General features: G+C 36.4%; 1 non-coding gene across 1 annotated transcript; it reads left to right on the forward strand.

The window, feature by feature from the left end:
- The first annotated feature begins 4,574 nt into the window (after window positions 1–4,574).
- LOC148212956 (small nucleolar RNA R71) lies at window positions 4,575–4,681 on the forward strand. The gene has a single exon (XR_015789569.1). It is a non-coding gene; the product is annotated as a small nucleolar RNA R71 (small nucleolar RNA).
- The last annotated feature ends 5,001 nt before the right edge of the window (window positions 4,682–9,682 follow it).

A 9,682-nucleotide genomic window follows, 5' to 3' on the forward strand; every position in this document is an offset into this window, starting at 1 on the left:
AACCTAGAGTTGAATAACAGAACCAGATCACCTTCTTGAAGATTGTTCGGCCGAAGACGCCTATCATGCCACTGTTTAGTTTTTTCCTTAAACAACTTAGCATTCTCATAAGAAAAGTGTCTGTGTTCTTCTAATTCCAACAATTGTAACTTCCTCGCTTCACCTGCAGCCAACAAATCAAAATTTAATTTCTTAGTAGCCCAAAATGCTTTATATTCTAGCTCAAGAGGCAAATGACATGCTTTTCCAAAGATTAGCCTATAGGGGGACATGCCGAGGGGAGTCTTAAATGCTGTCCTATATGCCCAAAGTGAATCATCAAGCTTAAAAGACCAATCCCTACGGTTAAGATTTACAGTTTTTTCTAAAATGTTTTTTATCTCCCTATTAGATATTTCGGCTAACCCATTCGACTGAGGATGATATGCTGTTGCAACCCTATGACGCACATTGTATTTAGTCAGCAACTTTTGCATAGACCTATTCACAAAATGAGCTCCCCCATCGCTTATCAGACAACGCGGGGTTCCATAACGCGTAAAAATGTTCTTTTGCAGAAAACGAATGACAACTTTGGAATCATTGGTAGCAGTTGCAATGGCTTCTATCCATTTCGAAACATAATCTACTGCTAACAATATATAAAGCTTACCATTAGAAGATGGAAATGGACCCATAAAATCTATACCCCACACATCAAATATTTCAATCTCCAGGATCGGGGTTTGAGGCATTTCGTGGCGTTTAGATATATTACCTGTCCGTTGGCATTTGTCACAAACCTGGGCAAACTTATGTGCATCTTTGAACAGAGTGGGCCAAAAGAACCCACTTTGCAAAACTTTGGCTGCGGTTTTGTGTCCTGCAAAATGTCCTCCATATGGAGACATATGACAAGCGTCTAATATCGCCTCGTGCTGTTCTTCTGCGACACACCTGCGTAAGATATTGTCAGGTCCTAGCTTATATAAAAAAGGCTCATCCCAACGATAACATCGAACTTCATTTAGAAATTTCTTTACCTGTTGCTTGTTGAACTCATAAGGAACTATTCGACTTACCAAATAATTTGCTATATCGGCATACCACGGAACTGAATCAACTCGCAAGAGTTGCTCGTCAATAAACTGTTCACGTATAACAGTTCCATCATCACAGAGCGGGGATTCCAATCTAGACAGGTGATCAGCAACTTGGTTTTCAGTACCCTTCCTGTCCCTAACTTCAATATCAAACTCTTGAAGTAACAAAATCCACCGTATCAAACGTGGTTTAGCATCTTTTTTAGCAAATAAATATTTTAAAGCAGAATGGTCAGTAAAAACAATGACTTTTGTGCCTATCAAGTAAGACCTAAACTTATCAAAGGCGAACACAACTGCTAACAGTTCCTTTTCAGTAGTAGTGTAATTGAGTTGTGCACCGGTCAGAGTCTTACTAGCATAATACACAGGATGCAAGATCTTGTTTTTACGTTGTCCTAACATAGCTCCTATTGCATAATCACTGGCATCACACATGAGCTCAAAAGGTAAATCCCAATTAGGTTCGATAATTATAGGAGCTGAACTTAGAGCAACTTTCAACATTTCAAATGATTTTAAACAGTCATCATCAAAAACAAATGGTCTATCATGTTCTAACAATTGACACAAGGGTTTAGAAATTTTAGCAAAGTCTTTTATAAAGCGGCGGTAAAATCCCCCATGCCCTAAAAAACTTCTAATCCCTTTGACATTTGTAGGAGGAGGTAGCTTTGAAATGATGTCTATCTTAGCGTGGTCTACCTCTATTCCTTGCTTGGAAATTTTGTGACCCAAAACAATACCCTCTTGTACCATGAAATGACACTTCTCCCAATTTAGGACTAGGTTTGTTTGTTCACATCTCTCCAATACTCTCTCCAAATTAACTAAACAAGCGTCAAAAGAATTTACAAAAACAGAAAAGTCATCCATAAAAACTTCTAGAATATTTTCTACCATGTCAGAGAAGATGGCCATCATACACCTCTGAAAAGTCGCGGGTGCATTGCATAGTCCAAAGGGCATTCGCCTAAAAGCGAACGTACCATACGGACACGTAAATGTTGTCTTCTCCTGGTCTTCTGGAGCAATAGTAATTTGATTATAACCCGAATATCCATCTAAAAAACAATAGAAATCCTTACCTGCCAGACGGTCGAGCATCTGGTCAATAAACGGGAGAGGAAAATGGTCTTTCTTTGTTACCTTGTTGAGTTTGCGATAATCAATGCAAACTCTCCACCCGCTCACAGTTCGGGTTGAGATGAGCTCATTCTCCTCGTTGGCCACCACGGTAATACCCCCTTTCTTTGGTACACACTGTACTGGGCTTACCCAGCTGCTGTCGGATATTGGGTATATAACACCGGCGTCAAGCCATTTGAGAATTTCTTTCCTTACAACCTCTTTCATCTTCGGGTTCAACCGCCTTTGACTCTCAATAGAGTTCTTAGCATCTTCTTCCAATAGAATTTTGTGCATGCAAAAGGCTGGGCTTATCCCTCGGATATCTGCTATCGTCCATCCAATGGCCTTTTTGTGCTTCTCCAAAATCTGCAATAAAGAATATTCATTAGTAGGTGATAAATTGGAAGCTATAATAACTGGTAAAGTGTCGTTATCCCCTAGATACGCATATTTCAAATGCGACGGCAATGGCTTCTGCTCCAACGTGGGTGGTTCCACTATGGACGGAAGTAACGACTTGCATTCTTCTTTTTGTATTTTTTCAATAGGATTAGCCACATCTTCTGGTCCTTCTGCTATCTTATCAAGCTCTTCTGTAACTAACGAGTCATAAAACTCATCAAACATAATAGGATTCAAGCTATTTATAGCAGAGCACTCTTCAAAGTCTCCTGGTAATTTCATGGCGTCTAGAACGTTAAATTTAACTTCTTCATTATTTACCCTCATTGTAATTTCTCCCTTCCTTACATTAAAAACTGTATCCCCAGTGGCTAGAAATGGTCTTCCCAAAATAATGGGAACGTCTAAGTCTGCCTCGCAATCTAGAATGATAAAGTCCGCAGGGAAAATGAATTTGTCCACCTGGACTAAAACATCTTCTATCTTTCCCTCAGGTCTTATGATAGATCTATCTGCTAGTTGGAGGGTAACCGTAGTAGGTCTTCTCCTATGCCTAAAGATTTGAAAACTGATAATGGCATAAGATTAATGCTAGCGCCTAGATCACATAATGCCCTACCTAAGTTTTTTCCTCCTATGGAACATGGAATGGTAAAACTGCCAGGATCATTACATTTCATGGGTAGCGGGTTGCCTACAGCTTCACTACTACATTTTGTCATGGCTACCAGTTCATGCTCTCCTATTTTTTTCTTCCTAGAAACTATATCTTTCAAAAACTTAGCATAATTTGGCATCTGTTCTAGAGCATCTACTAATGGTATATTTATATGCAGTTGTTTTAAAATATCTAAAAATTTTCTAAACTGGGAATCATTATTTTTCTTTACTAATCTTTGTGGAAACGGGGGAGTAGGGGTAAAAGAAGGCTGTACCTGTGGAGGAACACTCGGGGTGTCCTCATTACCTTTTCTAATATTTTCTTTTTCTGGTGTTGTTGGATTTTCTGGTATCTTTACAATTGGTTCAGTGGACGGAATCTGTACATCTGTTGTTGGCATTGTTGGTCCATCATATGCCAGTCCACTCCTGAGGGTGACAGCTTTGCACTGTTCTTTCCCTTCTCGTTTTGGTAATTCAGTATGGCCTGGAAAAGAACCTTGTGGTCTATTCTTCAATTCATTGGCAAGCTGTCCCAATTGGGTCTCGAAATTCCTCATTGATGCCGCTTGGGATTGTATCACTGCGTCGGTTCGGGCCATGTACTCCTTCATCATATTCTCAAGATTTGAGTTGTTATTTTGAACTGGTGGAGTCTGTGTTCTCTGATTGTACTGCTGTTGCGGTGGTGGGATGTATTGCTGTGTAGGTGGAACATAGGGCTGCTTGTTCTGCTGGCTCTGCCCTTGATTAAAACCGCTCGAACCTCCTTGTCCTCCCCATGAGAAATTAGGGTGGTGCCTCCAACCTGGGTTGTAGGTGTTCGAATATGGGTTGAAGTTCCTATTGTTCCCATGTCCTACATAAAAAACAGAAGCAGGGTTATGTGGACAATTATCATAGATATGGTTTTCACTGCAAAATGAACAAATGAGATCGTTGACTTGGCAAACAGGGGCAGGAGTGCAATAATCCAACTGCACAGGTTGTATCGGCGTGGCTAATGGATTTTTTATTCCCAATGCCATCTCTTTTAGCCTCTGGTTCATTGTAACCATCTCTTTTTGCATCGAGGTCGCAATGTCCAGAGCCAAAACTCCAGCTGGATCTTGCTTCTTTGGTGCTGCCCTAGATCTTTGCGAACACCATAGTTCGTTATGTGAAGCTAAGTCATTTAGGATGTCAACTATCTCGTTGAATGTCTTCTTTGTAAAGGCTCCGTTGGCAGCATTGTTTAGCATCATCTTAGTAGGATGATCTAAACCTCTAAAGAAATGTTCTATCTGGATGCATGCCGGCAAGCCATGGTTCGGACATTTCCTGATTAGTTCTTTAAATCTCTCCCACGCCTCGTGAACAGGTTCACGATCATACTGTCTAAAGGAGATGATCTCCTCTCTGATATCAGCGTGGCGAGTAGGTGGGAAGAATTTTGTTAAGAACTTCTCCACTAACGACCCCCATGTGGTGATGGATCCCGGTGGAAATGCATTGAGCCATGCTCTAGCTTGGTCCTTCAAAGAAAATGGAAAAAGTGTTAGTCTCAGAGCATCGTCTGTTATACCAGGTAATCGAAATGCATTTGCAATTTGAATGAATGATTTCAGATGATCATGTGGATCCTCATGTTCCTGCCCTCCAAAATGTCCAATTGTCTGCAACATTTGGAACATCATTGGTTTAAGCTCAAAGTTTGCGTGGGCTGGAATAGGGTTGACTATCCCTGAATCAAAGTTCTGAAAAGCCGTGGCGGCATATTCTCGCATTGCCACGTCTCTGTTGTCCGCCATCTGGATATGGTTGAATTCATCATTTCTTGCATGATCCCTCATATTACCGTTAACAGCAGGTGGATCAACCGGATCACGAGGTGGAATATCTGCCATTGATGTGCTTGTACTCTCTACCTCACTTTCAGGACTGATTTCACCTTCTCTCTCTTTTTGCTTTTCTAGTTGTTTTCGAAGTCTTTGCTCCTTTCGAGTTTTTCGAAGGGTCCGCTCAATCTCAGGGTCAAGGGGTAGAAGAAAAGATCTTGTGCTCATGCACTTTAACGTACCCTTGTGAGATAAACGACCAAAAATATAGAACAAAAACGGTGGATGGAACTTACACCCAACAACAATTCACAAAAATAAAAACTAAAAGAATTTGAAAATAATTTTAAAACTAAAGTCCCCGGCAACGGCGCCAAAAACTTGACTGGGATGTTTATGCTGAATGCACGCACTAAGCGTGGTAACAATTATATAGATGCAAGCGCACACCTGTCAGAGTAATATAAAATGGATGGAGTATCCAAGTATCGATCCTCAAGGACTTCTAAACAATTTCCAAACTCTGAAGTTTTAAAGAATAGTGAATGTTGAAATGAGTGATTCTTGTAAATGGGAAGTGGTCACAAATAATGGTTTTGGATTTGGGATTTGGACTTATAATAATAAAACCTAGCCCGATTTACTTCAAGTTAGCCAACAAAGAATCAAGGACACGCTAAGGATAATATGCATTTTACTTTAGAAACTAACGACTACGCTTTTCACTTTACTTATGTCTAAGCAAGTTCAAAGTCCTAAGACATTCCCTAATATGTCTATTATGAGATATATCTTAGTTTTAGGATGGAAATAGTCGCAACCTCGGGTTAAGGTCCTATGTCTAGGCTACTTAAGCGGAACCCTTATGTCTAAGGCGCTCCTCTCCTCGGTTTAATCACTCAACAATGCAAATAAGCAACCTTTTCAGTATTGACTTGTTAAGACTTACAGTGGCCTTCTCTAAATCCTAACTTTTTGGGAAAACATGTTGAGCAATGAATGGAAAGTAAAAACACTACTTCTTAGCAACCCTTTTTAGACATAAAAGGCTAACTATCCATAACCGGGCTAGAGACGGGAATTTAGAAAGACATATTGAAGAAAATACAGCAAGTAAAATGGTTGAATGTGGAATGCATGTGTGAAAAACAAAAGTTAACTAATGGAGAGTTTTTATCGGGATTGAGAGCTTCGCCCTTCTCTTTCAAGCAAGGGAGAGTGTCACGTGCTCTTTCCTCCAAAAACACAACTCTCTTAACTAAAAATAAAGTAAAGGCAAAGAGAGAATAAGCAAAGTGCTAGATTTTTATATATTTGAATAAGTAGAAAATAACTAAGTACAAATGGGAACAAAACAAAGCTCAATAAAGGAATGTAAAGTGCTCGGGATTTAAAAACCAAAAGTAACTAATGAAAGCAACTCAAAAGTACTTAGAAAGCAACAAAGAAACACTAAAAATGATCAAGAGAAGGGAGCAAGGCTTGATGAATTTGGTGGAGAAGTTGCTGGAATTTATAGCTGTGCAGAATTGGTTAGGTAGGTCCTAAAACGATGGTGAATCACCCATTTCCAACTCTTTTGACTGACCAAATCGTGCTCAAACTGATAGTGGAACACTTCTTCTACACGTATGCATCGGTTGGAACCACCAAAACGCATTGGAAGACGCGTTTCATTAAGGGCAAAGTTGGAAGAAAACCAGTTTTTCTGCAGGCTTCCCAGGCGCCTGGCGCCTCCCATGATACTTTTTCGTCTTTTTGCTTCTTTTGATTAATTTGCACTCCCAAATGGTCCTAAAATGTCATAAATACAATATAAGCCACCCACAAACCATAGTATATGAATTTTGCATGAATTGGAACTCAAACGATCGAGAAAAATCCGAAACAAAGCTGAAACATAGTAAAAACAGCATCTAAAACCTTCTTTTTACGCATGTAAACAAGCGTAATCAGTAAGCACTCCGACGCTCAAGTCAGTATAGATCGGACTCCGTATTTAGTTCGAGGTGAGATTCGATACCTGAGCGTGAAATGAACCCCTCTATTTATAGGTGATGGATCCGACAGTACACACGACCGGTGGTTATGTGTCTTTTCTCATATCGGACCTTTCGGGTTCCGAGTAGATCGGACCCCAGTCAGGTCGAACCTTGGTGCCCATACTTAGTCTTTTATAACGGACGAACCCGGTCTTCTCGGCAGGGCCGAGGTGGAACTAGGCAAGCCTTTTTATTCAATTTCTTCAAACACTAATAAGGGTCATCCACGTGTTTTGGGTATGTTTACCCCCAAACACCTAAAAATCTATAACAATGGTTAAATTGTTAAGGAAAGTATATTGTTGTCATTTTCCATGAGAAGGGAATAAAAATATGTTATTATAATTTAAACGTAAATAAAAAAATAAAATAAAAAATATCAAAAGTCTTAAGAGTATACAATAAATTTAAAATAATTAATATGGTTAAACAATTTCAATGAAAAAAATTTTCATAAATTAAAAAGAGATAACATTTAAATTCTATTAAATTTATATATAAAAAAAGACTATAGTTTAAATTAAAAACTCAAATTAGACAACTAACCTATTTTGGAATACTTCGCTAGGAATAGAACCTCAAGTAGTTAAGACTTACATAATAATAGGAAAAAAAAAACTCACAGATTCTAATTTCACACCCACGTTAATTGGAAAAATATATATATACACGTATATAATTATAAATAAATAAATGAAATTTGGGACATATTTTAAAGAGAAAAATATAAAATAATAAATTGTGTTACAAAGTTTGAAAAATGTTAAATTGTTGAACTTTGAACTTTTAAAATTATATCTATTTAATCCATACATTTTAAAATAACTTTATTTTATGTATTAGATAGCATTTAATACATAAAATGCTATCTAATAAAAACAAACTCAAGGACTTGAACTTGGACCACAAATATTAATACCCATGTATCTTGCCAATATGTCAACACGTTAGGTTACAACTTAAGTTTTTTTTTTTTAATACAAACTTTTTATTCTTGAATTTTGTTAAATAAAAAAACGAAATTTTTTTATTTAAAAAGAAAAACAAATATTTTATTTAAAATAATTATTTAGTAAAAACAATGATAAAAAAATGAAATGAAATAATTTTATTTTGGGCAAGCAAAGATTCAAAATTGAGTCATAAAAAAAAATTATCCCCAAGCATCTTAGCATTATGCAACACCCTAAGATGCAAACTTTAATTTCTTTTTTTTAAAAAAAAAACAAAACTTTTAATTTATTTTTTAAAAATAAAAAAAAACTTGAAACGAAATTTTTTATTCACTTTTAAAAGAGACTTATTTAAAGAAAACAAAACTTTGCATTTAAAATTTTTTTTTTTTAAAATATGAAACAAATCTTTTTTTTAAAAAAATTCTTTTTCACAAATACAATATTTTTCTTTAAAAAACTCAAAATATTTGTTTTTAAAGTGTACTAAAAAACCCATCCAAAGAAATTTTAAAAAGTCTTTAAAAATCTTTTTATTTTAAAACAAATTTGAAAATATCAAAATCTTTAGGTTCTTTTTAAAAAATTATTTTAACTTAATTTAATTTCTTTATCCTTTATTTTAAAGTAAAACTTCATTTACTTTCCATTTTATAAAGGATGCTTAAAACTCAAAACAAACTATTTCCTTTTCAAATGATTTCTTTTTTCTATGGAATGAAAGTGTTTTTTCTTTAGAAACTTAAAAACTCACCTTTGCTTACCAATGGTGGAGGTCGTCGGATTGTTGGTCGTGGATGCATCGAGATGGGTCGTCGGAGGCTGTCACTGCTGCGGATATTGTGCTGCCACCCGTTCGTGGGTGAAGAAAAATGGGAGTGAGAAGGAGGAGGAGAAAGAGATGGAGGAAGGAGACTTTTTTAAAGAGGGAAAAAGGGTAGGAGAGGGACGAAGATGATGGTTTTAGAGAGAAAGAAAGGAAAATGAATTTTTTACTAAAGGGAAGGAGGGTGTATTGGCCTCAAATTTCATCTTCCTTACTCTACCGTCCTTTGTGCTGTGTGCAACAGCCATCTCAAATACACAAAATTGATAAGGGTAACATGGAAGAGTTAAACGAGATCTAGAGAAAACCAAGGAAAGAAAGCCACGTTGGTACAGGAAAAAATCAAATAGCTATATTTAAAAAAAAATTATTTATGAAAATAAATCTTTTTTTCTATTTACAAACCAATAATAATAAAACAAATCCAACCAAATTATTTAAACCAAATCTTAACCTCTTAATTTTTTTTAACAAGATTAATTTCAACTTTATCTTAAAATTAATAATAAAGTAAAATAATGTTATTTTTAACCCAAAACAATTAAAATAAAACTTAATAAAATAAATTTATAATAAATGAATAAACAAAAATTAAAATTAAGCCATACCAAATATGATGTCTATAGCTTGCCCCCCCTTTGTGTATCACTGCAGAACTAAAAGGGAACACAAAGTCAAAAAGACAAAGTATTAGTAAGGCGAAAATTTTATTGAAACTAGTGGAATTTCAACATGCAAATGACTTGTACTTGATACAGACTTTAACCTC

The sequence above is a fragment of the Momordica charantia genome (assembly GCF_013281855.1).
Source record: "Momordica charantia cultivar OHB3-1 chromosome 2 unlocalized genomic scaffold, Mcharantia_2.0 BLBB01000002.1, whole genome shotgun sequence".
Taxonomy (NCBI): domain Eukaryota; kingdom Viridiplantae; phylum Streptophyta; class Magnoliopsida; order Cucurbitales; family Cucurbitaceae; genus Momordica; species Momordica charantia.